Source organism: Mauremys reevesii, linkage group 5 (assembly GCF_016161935.1).
Source record: "Mauremys reevesii isolate NIE-2019 linkage group 5, ASM1616193v1, whole genome shotgun sequence".
NCBI lineage: Eukaryota > Metazoa > Chordata > Testudines > Geoemydidae > Mauremys > Mauremys reevesii.
Window position 1 is genome coordinate 97,786,807 of NC_052627.1, and position 15,659 is coordinate 97,802,465.

The 15,659-nt window shown below is 39.8% G+C and overlaps 1 long non-coding RNA gene across 1 annotated transcript; it reads left to right on the forward strand.

Moving 5' to 3' along the window:
- Positions 1-486: 486 nt before the first annotated feature.
- On the forward strand, positions 487-4,146 carry LOC120405642. The gene is made up of 3 exons (XR_005598740.1): positions 487-762; positions 3,064-3,162; positions 3,711-4,146. It is a non-coding gene; the product is annotated as an uncharacterized LOC120405642 (long non-coding RNA).
- The last annotated feature ends 11,513 nt before the right edge of the window (positions 4,147-15,659 follow it).

The window sequence follows — 15,659 nt, forward strand, 5'->3', positions numbered from 1 at the left end:
CTAGTGCTGATTTGCCTAATATACATTCATCAAATGATTATGCATGCATAATCTACTGAGGGTTGCTGCTCCAGCCCAAGTGCCCATGGTTGATGGCAAAGGCATCACAACGGGCATTGTGTAGTGACGTTCCTGGATCTGGCTCCATCCTGCAAATGCACAAATCTCTGGGGCAGCCCCATGGGCGATGCCAGAGAAGGTCTAAGTGTGCATCCCTTCAAGTGTTGACTTCTAGAGTTCTAGAGCATGGCATGCAGAATGTTTCTGTCCATTATGGTGACATGGCTGAAGAGCATGCGCTGCTGCTTTTGAATATAATGAATGACTGAAGGAAGGCTAAATCTATGTGGAAATTATGACCTTTCACACAAAGTCAAACCACTTTATGCTCAGGATTTGGAGCTGACAGTTTATATGGAACCCCTGTTGCCACCCCAAATCTGCCTGTAAGAGGGTCCAGGTTTCTGACATGTACAGTAATACAGGTAGTACACAGACTCGATAGATCTTGAACTTTGTCACAGCAGAAATAAGTTTGAGTCCATAATCAACCACATCGTCATCTTGCAGGAGGTGGTGAGATCTATTCATCAAAGAATGTCCAGTCTGCTACAATTATTTGAATACTGCTTTTGCCCAAGGTAGATGAAGTCGGTCTCCACAGTACTTGACTCCACCTTCACTATGGCTGCTGCTGCTGGCCCAGCTCTGAGGTTCTGGACCTTGGTCTTCTGCCATGAGATGTTCAACCCCATAGTGCAGGTAGCATGTTGGAGACTTTGGAGGATGGGGGGGTTGAAATTCTGACTTCTCCACAAGTAAGGCAGTATTGTCATTGTAGTCCTGACCAGTGAACATTTCTTGACCAACCTTGATTGTGATGTGTGGAGCAGCCAGTCCTAGTATCCAGTCAATAACGTGACAGAATAGTGTCCACAAGAATGCATCCCTGAGGTAGGGCAAAAATGACACTGAGATCTACAACTCCCTGTCTGACAAAAGCATAGGAAGGCCTAAAGTGCAACAATTTGCATCCTCCCTACAGAGCCATCATGTTCCTGGCTGGCAGTCATAAATACCCATCACAAAACCAGATGGCTTTCCCTGCTCATTGGCAGATGAGGTCCTGGACAGATGGAAAACACATTATGAAAGCATGCTGAATCACACACCAGCTGACCATAGTTCAGAGCTTATATAACCTGTCAAACTGTAAGGCAGCAGACCCTAATTTTCTGTTACTCAAGGAAGTATGAAAGGGCATCCAAAAGTTATGGAATGGAGATGATGTTGGGCCTGACGATATTATGCCTGGAAACAACAGTGTGCATTGTCCTGTGTCAATTGTTCTTTAAAGTGGAGACATCAGGCAAAAGTACCATCAGAATGGAAAGAAGGCATGACAGTGTCCACATACAAAGGCAAAGGATCCTGCACCAAGTGTGACAACTACAGGCCAATCTCATTGGTATTGGTCTTTGAAAAGATCTTTGCTCATGTTATGCTTGGTAGCATGCAGCTACCCTTTAACAGACTTTGTTGTCTACAGCAATAAGGCTTTACTGTTGGGCAGTTGACAATGGGCACTGTCCTTTACCCTCTGGCTTGTGGCTGAGCTGCACCGAGAATTTAACTGCCTGCTTCATGCAGCATATATTGACATCAAAATGGCTCTTGACTCGGTCAACAGCTCAGCATTTTGGATTGTAGTGAAGGGAGTTGGCATTTCAGATGTCTTGCTAATTATGTTGCATGATCTTCAGACTAGTACCGAGTAACAGATTGGAAAGAGTGTGTTGGTTCATGGCTTTTCCCACACTTCTAATGTACATGGAGTATAAAAATCACAATACTAGACAGCTCACTACCAGAATAGTTCTGCTTTGTGCTGGAGACCACAGTTTGCAACCTAGTCCCACTGTCTCAGTCCCTGGTCCATTTATATAATGGTAGTGAAAAACTCCAAAGGGAATTATAGCCGATGTTCCTTGGCCAGATGTGAGCCCTAGAGGGTGAGGGGGACCCCAGATGTTCAACTCTTCATAAGCCTTTTTGAGAATTCTCCAAATGGGGATGCCTATTGATAATGAGAATATAATGTGAGCAGCACTTTCTCCTTGCCACTGTTAAACAGCCAAGTCAGGTAAAATAACCAAAAGGATTTCTCAGTGAGACAGTGGGATAGATATCAGGCTGGTTACGAAGTCCTTAGAGACAACACAGGAGAAAGATTCAGAAATCTGAGGTTCATAAGTATATTGTTGAATTTAGGCATGTTTGGGGCATATTCCTTTGGTACCTAGGACATTAAAAATCAGAAATTCTAATTTCATCCCTTTGGACTTTTTCATCCCTTCATTGGACTTTAGGCTAATAGTTTAAAATGACTCTGACTCTGTGTTTAGACTGTAAATTGCTCATGGGAGTGTGGGGGGGTCATTGTTGGTTTTAAAGCGTACTGTTGGCACCTGACAAATAATATTCTTAATAAATAAAAGTAATGGTAGTGTAACTACAGGCTAGTGTCTTTTTAGTGGAGTCATTACAGCATAAGAGATTAAAATAAGTACAGGAGTGAACTCAGGTTTTTTGTATAATATTATCACTTAGCATGATATAAAATCAACAGCCACTGATATTGCAAAGAAGTAGTTAAATTTGAGCACCAGACACGCTCAAGTGATCCATCCAAGTATTAAATGAGTACAAGGTCACTTTTTTTTAAAGTCACATGAGATCAGATACATTAAGCCTGGAATGGCCATCCTTTTTTTCAAGAATCTAGCCACTGCCCCTTTATGTCTATTTTACTGTAGCCCTGATAAATTATTCATTCAAGGATGCCTACATCTGTCATATCATTTAAGTTGCACTATTATTTAATTGTAAAAATCTATGAACTCTTGTACAGGTGACAAATGGGAAAGTTAAGGGTATTGTGGCAGGAAAGGGACCTTTACTCCTCCAGAATAAAAGATCTAGAGTACTCAGAGAAAACAAACTTATATGTTCAGCATATTTAAATAATAAAGCACAAATTAACCATTCATGCCCTAAATACAGTGTCCAAGTGTCATGGGGACTGGCCCTTTCAAGGGAGTCAGGGAGCAGCCTACCTGTGACAGGCTCTGCCAAGGAGAGTGAGCCAACTCAGATCCACTTGTGAGTCATTAATTGCCTAGGTGGCTGGGCAGCAATTAATTAGGGCCCAATAAAGGCTTATGAGAGTTCAGTCAGAAGGCCCAGAATGGAGGAAGCTCCTGAGGAGTGAGGCTCCCTGAAGAGCAGAGGCTCACAGACAGAAGGAATGGCCCAGAGAGTGCTCCCAGATAAGGAATCCTTCAGCCCAGGAGAATGAAGTGGGTACCCTGCTGAGCCAGTCCCTAGTGGCCCCCCAAAGAATGACTCGCTGACAGGGGAAGACAGGTGTATGGCTGAACGCCCAAGAATCAGGCAGAGAATTCAGCCTAAGAATACTCTGGGAGTAGGGTTACCAGATAGCAATTGTGGGGAAAAAATGGGATGGGGGTGGAGGGTAATAGGCGCCTATATAAGAGAGTCCCCAAAAAGGGACTGTCCCTTGAAAAATGGGACACCTGGTCAACCTATCTGAGACTAGAGTTAAGACTGATTAGCAGGGGCAGAGACTTTCCACTGGAGTAGCTGACTGAAGCTTTTGTTTGTTGTCCTTTTTCTGTTAAATAAATGAGACCCTCCAATGGGCCACGGCTACAATAATACTGAGACTGACAATGGAAGATATTGAACTTTGCTATCTGAAATGGAAACTCCACAACATGAAGGAAGCAAAACTCAGCAACTACTTCCTGAGCAAATGCAAGAAACAAAACTTCCTCAGAGGACTCACTATCTATAACCTTCTGACAACTACATACAACTCTAAATATGCTGAACAGGTCTGCAGAACGACTTCAGGAAAATTGAGAAACCGTCTCATGTACTCCAGAAAGGACCATCTCAAGCAAATCGTCACATGCTCCCATACACCAGAAGAGAAAAATCAAGAACCCTATCTGGAGATTTTGCAAAAAACTCAAAACTACTATCAAAAAACTCTGATGGTAGCCATCCAACACAAAAACAAAAAGTGGAACCAACTAGAACAGCTCCACAATCCACAAGAAGTTGGTCCAATAAAATATATTACCTCACCCACCTTGTCATCCTCATTTTTAATACTAGAAAGGCCTTCTTGGACTTGTTTATACCTCTGGGTGGGGGAAACTGAGGCAGGGCTGTGCCTGACCACAGGGGGTGCACTGTGGTCACTTACTGTCATTTCACCAAGTTCCCCCCCCATAAACCATTAACTGATGAACGATAAGAAAATTAATGACAAATTTAGCTCTTGTGACTAACTCAGAAATATTTGTCCTAATGTCTTTTGAAGCTGTTTTGTCACTTGAATCAGTATGTGCTAAACAACCTAGTTCTAGATGTGTTTTTGCTGGGAGGCGGGGGAGTCTAAGGTGAAGGTGTACATGATACACAACCAATTCCCTCATTACAAACATAAGAAATGGATCTTTATGGCTTTTTAGAGAGAAGTCCTTTTTCATCTAATGAGTATGTATCCTGCTGAGCCCATTAGGGCCATTTCAAGCTCTGGGTGTCTCAGCTGCTTCCTCTCCTCTGCTCCCCCTCTCCCCCCACTGCACTGATACAGAAAGTGAGAGGGACTGGTGAACACCTGAATTTAGATCCTCACACAGATACAGACATCTCCCTTTCCAAATGCAAACAGATGGTCATCATACCAAAAGGACTGAAGGTTAAAAAAAAATCCATTACAGTCTACATACCACACAGACTATGCTGAGAGATTGTGCCGCACACGCTCAAACTGCGGCTATCCTGATTATCACTACAAAAGGTTTTCTCTCCTGCTAATAGCCCCCCTTAATTGATTAGTCTCATTAGAGTTGGTATGGCAACCCCCATCTTTTTTGTGTGTGTATATATACACATCTTCCTACTGTATTTTCCACTCCATGCATCTGATGAAGTGGATTTTAGCTCACGAAAGCTTATGCCCAAATAAATTTGTTAGTCTCTAAGGTGCCACAAGTACTTCTCGTTCTTTTTGCTGATACAGACTAACGCGGCTACCACTCTGAAACCTGTCACCAGTATAGCTGAGAGTATAATTTAGCCCTAAAACAGGAAAAACTCTGCTTGTTTTCACTTGAAAGAACTATTACATTTTCCTTTTTAAGTGCTCAAACTTTTTGTGATGTGATAGATTTATTGAGGCCTCAGGAAGAAATATTCAATCATTCCTTCCTAATGGTCCATCCCTTCCAAATGAGTCATGCCTGTTACATAGCAGCAGAAAGCCAGCAGGGGCCAAGTTTCAAAAACCTATTTTATCTTTATTGCTTTTACACTTTTCCAGAACAGTAAAACAGTCTGAAAGCATGCAAAGTTGCAGCAGAGGAAATAATGTGTCCAGTACTGATTATCCCGAACTAATTGTGTTTACTTTTTTATCAAGGGTTTGGTACCCTGAAGTTATGTGATTTCTGACTAGTTGCCCATTATTTAGGTAGTGGGTTGGGCATGACTATCAGAAGGATGCCACTGTGGTTAGTGCTACTGATTGAATAATCATTGCTTCAGGTCAAGTCTCTGCTTTAATGTGCAGTGATATATGGTTTATATACTGTGCATTGAAAATAGTGAATGTGAAGCCATAATGTGTAAAACTGAAATAGTGAATTACCAGTGAGAATGTACATGCTGTTAGAGAGATGATGGCATTAGATGTGCCTCTGAGGATTTTCTCCAGATGGAGGTGCTGTTGATTATTTCACAATGTCTCAGAAAGCAAACCCAGAGTAGATAGACGAGAAGGATACCACTGAATTAAATTCCCCTGCTGTGCTCAAGCACAAAAAAGCACATGCCAGTTGTAGGTCGGGTTCCTTAATCCTGGTCACCTGGAAGTCTAGGGTCTCTCACACTTGTCAATCACTAGAGCATTCAGTCAGCCTGAGACAGACAGACAACCTTAACAGGAAAACTTCTGTTACCCCGTCACTATTTAATAGCTCAGGCCTCGATCCTGCAAACACATGCTTAACTTTACACCAGTGGGTTCAGCGAGACCACTCTCACACATAATATAAGCGTTTTGCATGAGTGGAAACTAAGTGCAGAAAACTTGTTTCCCTCCCTCCCCCCTTCTTAAATTACATTATATTTGATATATGGAAACTGGAAGGTTTTCCTGGTTTGAGGAAATCCTCTTTCCTCTTCCCTTTTTTCCCTCTTCCCCTCTCTCATTCCCATGGCACCGTCCCTTACTATTGTACATTTTCTACCATTTCCCCCACATTTTCCATTCTACTTTATCTTCTTCCTGTGGTGTTTTTATTGTCTAGTTTGTGTGAAGTTTTACTGTGCTGTACAAAGAGCTTACAATATATAGTTTGTTAAATTCATATTTCAAACTATGTATTGCAAGCTTTTTGGAGCATGGACGCCTCTTCTATTCTATGTATGTACCGTATAATGTGTAACACAGTGGGCCCCTGATCCCTGACTGGGGTGAAATACAAACACAATAATAATAGCAAACTATAAGATTTTACAATATCTTAATCTGTGGCTACAGTTTTAAATATAGTACATACGATTCTAATTATATTGATCTGAAAACTCTTAAAGGGATCAATAGGGTGAGTCTATTTCCACATATTACTGGAAATTAATTTAGCCTCAGTGTTTCATGGAACTCAGAGATGGAAATACCAGAGATTGACCTAGTTTCCTCAATTAAAGGTGAAAGATCAAAAAGAATCCCAAAGTAAGTTAAAACTAGTGAAGAAAAACAGTTGCTGGGCCTTTAAACACCCTTCAGTCTCATAATCTTGGAAGATGTGGCATGTGAAACTACTTAGACACAGTTTCCTGTGATTATAGGTACTCTTTGAAGGAGTGTGAAAAGGCTAATTTATGCTCCTTTAGTTTCCTGTGTGTACAAGCAGTAGGATTCACAGTGGAGCTCAGAAATCACTGCTTTGTGCACGCATGCGCACACACACACACATCTTCCCTCTCCCACCCCATGGAGAGTTACTGCTTAGAACCTTTCCATCCCCTTCCTGACTGGCTTATTGCTACAAATATGAAGAAACAACTTGCATATTATCACATCAGTTTTTTCCATCTGGCAATTTTCAGGGTTTGATTTTTTTTACCCCCTTTCTGTTGACCAGGGTAATTTGCATTGGATAGTGTCCTTTTAAGGTTTGACTATAAATTACAGAAAACACTGTTTATTGATCTTGATAGATGAAAAGCTGAGATTGAACCTATTCTGGATTTAGGGAGCTAAATTCCCTCCTAGCATTTCTGGAGTTATTCTGTCTTATAACTTGCATATTGTCACTTAGTGAAAATAAAACAAGTGAATTTCAGCAGAAATACTAATTACCATGCTTAGAAGTGAACACTGAACTGAATTCACTCAAACCTGTATCTGTTATAGACATACCTCTTCTTGTTTTCCTTGAGCTATCAAAAGATCTAATTCAGCTAAAACATATCAGTAAAATGCTGCAATCTGCAGTTTCACATTTCCTGTGGTGATACCAGGATATGAGAGACAAGGTTAATGAGGTAATACCTTTCATTTGGATCAACTGCTGTTGGTGAAAGAGACAAGGTTTTGAGATCCACTGGTCTCCAGGCCTGAACAAGTTCCATGGAGCTCAAAACTTTCTTTTTCCAACAGAAGTTGATTCAGTAAAAGATATTACCTTGTCTTTCCATGTTTTACTTAACATACAATGCTATTTTATCTCATGTATCTCACTCTTTCCAAATCCATAAATATTGCTTCTTAATATGTGGCTTTCACTTATAAGAATTTGATTATTTTCTTGCTACTGTTTTTGGTTTGGCTGCCCTTCTCATGTCCTTTGTGGTGATCACATGAAAAGTTAGTGATGGCAGATTGTAGGCTAGATATATCTATAATGAAATGCTTTTTTTAATGCTTTAGTTCTGATTTTTCTGCTGATGCTTATTGCTAAGGTTTGGCAAACCAAGCCTAAGCACTATCATTTGGGTGCTGCACAAAAGTGCAATAATCTTGAAATTCCTTAATGTATCACTTGTCTCTAAGCACAAAAATGAGAAGTAATTTTATTACAAATTATAAAACCCCATTTTAACCATGTGAAGGATGTGGGGCTGCTCTAATCTAATTTAGTACTGCTGCATGTTCTATATGTTAGGTGGTGGTATGGGGTTTACTTTATGAAAATGGGATTAAATCAATAATAAACAGACTCCTTGTACACAGAGAAGAGTGTAGTTTTTCAGCCTTTCATTTGCCAACACTTGAGAGAATGCAAGACCCATCTGCTGTGATGTCCTACCTTGGATCACCTGATGAGCTCATCAGACTACTTTGTCGTGTGTGTGTGTGTGAGATACCTATTTGTATATACAGGAGCCCCCGAAATCCCAGAACCGTGAGACAAAAGGCTTCTGAGAGATAAGTGATGCTCTTGAGGGAGAGAGAGTGAAGTTAGACCTACCTCGGATAGACATGCACTTAGACCTTTTTGGTTTTTAAAATCCTTTCTCAGTTTGTTCCTACTGATAGGACTAAACAATACTTTGGTTCAAGGAGGTTCTCTGGTCACACTATTTCTGGTCACTAGCTCCTGAGGGGAAGAACCTCAGGTACTGAGTCTAGTCAGACCTGCTGGGGAAGCATAGTTGATAGACTATGTCCTAGGCTACATTGCCCTGTATAAGGGTGGGAGAATCATGGGATTTCATCTTCAGATCACAAATTCAGTTAAAGTAATTGTATCCAGTCTTGTCTAAGGTATCTCATGCCACCCATATTTACTCTAAGAAGGATAATTATGCCCTCTGACAGTACATTAGGTATATTAAATGATGTGGGGTAGTTATGGGTATAATCATAAATAATTCCCATACATATCATTTTCAATATTTCTTGTAAATTTCCACTGTGCCTTGATATAATCTGACTTTTTTGTTATACTGGATTATTTATTGAAAATCATCTAAATTTCCTAATCTTAGTCCTTTAGTTTGATTGTTACTATGAATTTTAGGTACAATGATTTCCATTTAGAAGACAACACTTAAAAACAGCTACTGCACAGAGGTACTTCCTAGTTTAGTACTTCCAAGTATCTCCTATTCCATTGACCGGTGACTTTTGGCAAATTCTCTGTTCTATCTTAGTCAAGTTATTATACTGTCCTCATCACCATACTATGTGAGCAGCTTCCAGAAGTGAAAGCATTTAACATGTGAGTCTTTCTCGCCTTTTAGATTTCCCCTTGGATTTTTTAATACTTTTTTAAAATTTTAAGTCTGCTGTGCTGTGTATGTTCTTGAAGGCAATGCCAAATAAATGTGCCTTGCACTTGTAATGAGACATGATTCTTAGATCTGTGACATCTTGCTCTGCTGACTTGGACTGTCCCCAGAGAAAGCTGTCTCCTACATAAAGGTGTTTTGTCCTTGCTGACCTTTTAATTGGGGACCACTTTGCTGTTAAACATACCAGGTACCTGTATATCCTAACATTACGCTGATTACCTGGATTTCTGCTATGCTGCAGTGAAACAAGAAAAATCTATTAATAGTAAAAACATTAACTCTGATTCTGGTTTTGTATATTTCCCCCCCTCCCTGTTTCTTTTTAAAAAAAATGTGTTCAAGCAACCTATGTAATAGCTGATAATGTATTTTTAAACTGGAGTTAAACTTGCAAACTTGAGATAAACTTGTTTTTATGTGAATTGTTTTTCTAAAGCTGGATTGACTGTAGAAGACCACTTCTTGTGATGTTGCCATATTAAACTTTATATCTTTCATTTTAGTTCTTAAGTATCTAACAATCAAGAAGTTTGTCTATTTGACAAACAAATTAATTTAAAAATAACTGCCTTTGCACAAGATGTTCCTAAACTTCCTCATGAGTTATGTGCCCAAACTTATTTGAAGAACATTTGCAATGTTAATTTGATAAAGACACCCTAATGTATATTTACATGCAAAATGTGGGCAGCAGAAGGCGAAAAAGCAGCCTGTGTATGCAGTATCCTAATTTTAACTACAGCAAAAATGTCAAATTAAACGTTTTTATTGTACTTGAAAATATAGCTTATAAAAGATTTCTAATTAACACTATCTGTTTAAAGTTCATGGACAAATTAAACATTCATTATTTTTTTCCTCCTTTAAATGGCAATATAGTTCTGTTACCAAGAAAATTAGTATGAGATTACAATACATGTATAGCCACATTGTTGAAAGAATGCAAACAGTACTTATTGCTAGCCTTTGCTCTTTGTTTCTATAGTGCCTCGCTCAATGGATCCATGAATGGACTACCTAGGTGTTAACACAATATAAATAACTACATGTATATTCAAAGACTTAGAGGCTTTGAGAGGGTTAATTGTCTGTTACTGTGGCAGAGGTACTAGTGGCCATTGGACAAAAATCAAATAGATCTTCTTCCTTGTGGCTGAATACGTTTCCCTTTCATCCAGGGTGTCTTGTAGCTGCAACATTGGCTGTCTTTCTCAATTGACCCCACAAGGGAATGTTCCTGCTTCCTGGAGGCAGAACTCTGGTCCCCATTGGGACCACATGAACTGATATGCTACTTCTGAAGATACAGAATACTTCCTCCTATCCCTGCTCTGTAGATCAATATGGAAAAAGGGCATGGCTAAAGGTCTACAACGGGAGAAATAGTATGACAAGAGTGTCAAAAAGTTACCCCCTTGAAATGGGAGAGAATGTTGGATTACAAACAAAGTGGCAAGCAAGCTACCAAAGTACCAGGCATACTATTCATGTCATGGTCAGGTGTTGTAGCCACCAAGGAGAGAGATACAGAAGAACAAAAGGCATTTGTGCAAAAGCCAAATGACTGGCTCTCTGGGCCTTGAGGATGTTCAAAATACTACTGACAGAAATAACACTCTCCTCCCCCTTGTCACTGACAATGGAACATGCCAGAAGTCACAAACATGGGTTCCAGGTTGAGACTCGGTCTCAGTGGCTGAACAGAGTCTTGCAGAAGGAACTGTTTTCTCCAGCTGAAGCTGTTCCACTGTGAATAAATCATTGGGCTAGAGAGAGTAAGCGGAAGTATGAGAAGGACTCTATATCATAGTGATTAGAGCACTCATTTGGGCTGAGGGAGACCTAGGATCAAATCCCCCTCCTCCCATGACTTTTTAAAACTATTTACCCACAATGAAACAGCTTTCACAGGAGAGAGTGAGGAGCCCCACACCAGAATGTTCCATATCCCAGTGGTTTAGGGCACTCATCTGCGAGGTGGCAGGTCCCAGTTCAGATTTCAGGGTACAAAGATCTCTCAATTCTTTCCACAGCCAGTTACACGTGTACATGTCTGTCACATACAGGATGTGGAATAGGGCAACAGAGTTGGATTTGTCCAAATTTGGGAGAAGATGTGATGTAAAATTTTCAAAACCACCTCAGCAAGTTGAGTCTGTCCTATTTTCAAAAGTGACTTAGGCACTTAGGAGCCTATGTCTCATGGGATGTGGGTTCCCAAGTCACTTAGGCTTAGTCTATGCTTAAAGTTAGGTCGAGCCAGCTACATCACTCAGGGGTATGAAAAATCCACATAACCCCTAGTGTAGACAGTTTTACCGCCTCTCTGGGAAGTAGATTGCCTATGATGGCAGGAAAAACATGCATGGTAGCTACACTGAAGCAGTACAGCTGCAGCATGGTAGCTGTGCTGCTGTGGCGTTTGAACTGTAGCCAAGCCCTTAGATACTTCCAAAATTTTACCCATTATTGTTTCCCTGGGTAGGGAAATAAAAATATCTTCAGTACAAGCAAGTTTTTGTTGGGAGTTTCTAAATAGTCCTCACTTTTTAAAGTATTCACTCCAGTGTGGTCCCTATGGGGGAGCATTTTAACTGTGTCAAACCACCTGCATTGTTCTGTAAGAACAAACTAGTATTTGCACAATTCAGTGATTCCAGAGTAGTTACACCATGCATTAAAAATGCTCTGTGTTGGTATGGTTTATCTTATTTGACTTCATTAAAACCTGATGTTGGGCCAGCAAATCTTCTCTTAAAATTTATTCCATGCTCTTGTATTTCTTTTCCCTTGATGAATTTTGCTGTAGCATACTCTTTCTGTTGCAACTGCCAGCTTCTGTAGAAGTCAATGACGTGACATATGGCAGTAAGCCATTCAGTGACTATTTCTCTGCACTAATTTTCTAGCTTTGTTAATAGGTTCTCCATCAACTGTCATATTTTATGTAAGGTGACCCTGTTTTTACTGCAGGTATTTTCTGAATATTTGCAGCTGTTGTAAAAATAATACTTTTCTGTCATTTGTAGCTGCTTATTAAAACTTTCCCTGTAAAAGACACATGTTTTACTCCATCTATCTTATCTGGCACTGGCTCAGTGAATGCTTAGTGGAAGAAACAGAGGACCACATTCTGCTCTTAGTTATAACTGCATCCAGAGCATATTCATTGAAGTCAATAGGTTTCACTTCATTGGATTTGCATGGAGTGTAAGTGAGATCAGAATAGGTTGGACCAGTAACACTGATTCTGTGAAACTCCATCACCCCACTGGGATGAGATACAAATTACTATGTGATCTCAATAGAGTATCTCCATTGATTTCACTGATATTACTTTAGATTTAAACTTGTATAAACGACAGTGGAATTTGGTCAACATGGTCAATTTCTTTCAGAAATGTTGGTCATTTGCCATGTCACCTGTTTCTCTCTCAAACATTCACCTTAATTTAAAACATACAGAAGTAATGTGGCCTAGTAACTCTTGCTGTAGAATGAAAACTTATTGACTCCTTTTGGCTTTAAATATGCAATTTTAGTTTCATTTACATATTATTTTAATGATTAACTACTATTTGCAGGTCCATTGACTCCCATGGAGTTCATTGTGAACTGTGGGAGCCCAAGGAATGCAGGAGCAGGCCCTAAGGTCTCCATTCTGCAAAGACTTGCACATGCTTCAGTTTACACACTGACTATTCCCATTCAAACCGGTGGGGGACTTACAATGAAGAAAGTTAGCTGTGTGTGTAAGTCTTTGAAGGGTTGGAGGCTTAATCTGTAATTGTATCTACTTCTGTGGAAGTATATGGAACTGTGAAATAATAATGTTATAGTCTATAATATAATACAAAATTGCATGCAGCTCTATAAACTCAGCTGCTACCATATAAACTTATTTATTAATACAAGAGCAGATGTCCCTGCCACTGCCCACCATTAACACTTTGACAAGGCCAGCCCATGGGGCAAGAATGAAATTAAAACACTCTGAATAATTGATTGGAAGGTCAAATCATTCTTCAAACTTGTCAGTGAACAACAATATAAAATAATTAATGTCAGAAGGTGGCCATTTTCTAGCAAGTTGTAATTCCTAAACTGTTGCTTTGAAGATTTTAAAAGTTCTACTCTAGGAGTTATGAAATTGTTTAGGCATTTTTTTCAGTCTAGCTGAGAACACAAACTGGATAGGTTTGAATCCGGTAAACCAAGGTCGACATAATTAAAAATGCTTTAGTCCTAGCAAATTATCCTTGCATGGCTCAAAAGACCCTGATAACTAATCACAGTTGCAATCTTTTATGGTTGTTTTGTTGAGCAAAACTTCTCATAGAATGATTTTTTTTTTAAAAAACGTCTGCTTTTGATGAGCAAGCCAGGCTAGCAATTATTCCTTGTGGAAACTCTCATGTCAATCCGTTGCCAAGCAATTAATGTAATCAGAAGTAGAATGGATTGACCGAATGAGTCGAGGCAATTTCTAGAAGAACCATAACAGAAGCTCTGTGAACAATAAATTGCTATATATTGTTTGATGGATTATGATTATAGATGTGGTGCTAGCGGCTTACAAGCTGGGCTGATGGATTTTTCTCAAATTCAGTTACAATAAATATGACAGCTTGAACTTAAGAGTTGAAATTCCAGCTTTGTTCCTTTTTTTTTACCCCACTGTTTGCTTCCTTCCTTGTATTTGCTTAATTTATATTAAGACTTTCCCCTTCACTAATAATGACTCTTTTCTTGTATTTCCTCTCTAAATGACACTCATCAATTTCAGGTTTATGCCAAATTACTGGGCTTTATTATGTCAAACTTGAGCTTTATTAGTAGATGGGATATAGCTTCACACCAGCCACAGTGGTGGTTTTTTGCAGTGGCTGTGAATTGTTTGTTTTTAATTCTATTCTTGCGACTACTGCCTGCGGGCATCCTGAGCAAAGTGAAGAAACTGGCAATGCTCCTCTATTCATCAGCTACTTAGGCTGCTCATGCAGCAGTGTAATCAGCCTTCCCTGATTCCCTGAGGATACCAAACCTTTGGGTTAACAATGTAAATATGCTGCTGCTGAGGTCTGACCTGTGCACTTAGTCTGAAGTTCTCTGAATGGTATCTACAGCTCTAATCTTATAAAATGCTGGGTTGCAGAATGCTTGATCATGTCAGTCTGAAACAATTACTCTGCAGATTCAAGTACAATATTTCATAGGGTATCCTAATTAACAATCTATCTATATTATACTAATAACCAGCCTCATCCAAAGAAGGTGTATTTCTCTACTCGCTTGTTTCTCTATGGCTGTAGGAGAGGCATCTTATATTGCTAGTTTAATTTAGCACTTTGTATACAGAGGCAGCTTTAAAGATTAAGCTTTAAGTGAACAAATGAATTGGTAGGCCCTAATGTGGAGTTTAGAAGATCATTTTTGTTTTGTATTACATTAATTAATATCTAGAGGCTTCCCTGTGGTAGGCTCTACATTACACATAGGAAGGAGACAGTCCTTGCCCTCCAGACCTTTATAATCTAACTAGATGACAAAGGGTGGGTAGAAGGAAGGAAATATTATTCTATTGGGGAATGCTAATGCACAACATAATCAACTTGCTCAGGATCACACAGGAAGTGTGTGGCCGAGCTAGCCTGCAAACTGAACCTACATCACCCAAATGTTAGTCTAGTGGCCTAACCATAACACCAGCCTCTCCACCCCTAGGGCGCTGTTTGAGGAGAAGAGGTGTAGAGGGAAGTTAAAAAATCATCATGAGGCAAAGACTGGTAAGAGTGTGTTGGTGTAGTGGTGTTGGTTCAGAGGTACAAGCTGGGTGACTGGTTTTTTGGACTACCATACTCAATCTGTCCTCTTTATATACTAGAATGCATTGTATACATATAATCTAATATATTTTGACATTAAGCTTTCTAGTAAAAAAAATTACTATGTCTCCCTTAACAACAAGGAGTCCTTGTATCACCTTAGAAACTGCCATTACCCTCTGATTCCATTGAGGGTTATTAAAAGAAACTACACCATCTGCTCAAACTCCCTGAAGCACAGGAACAAATCTACACAGACATACCCTAGAGCCCCAACCAGGGGTATTCTATCTTCTACCCAAGATCTATAAACCTGGGAATCCTGGATGCCCCATCATCTCAGGCATTGGCACCCTGACAACAGGATTGTCTGGCTATGTAGACGCTCTCCTCAGGCCCTACACTACCAGCACTCCCAGCTTTCTTCGAGACACCACT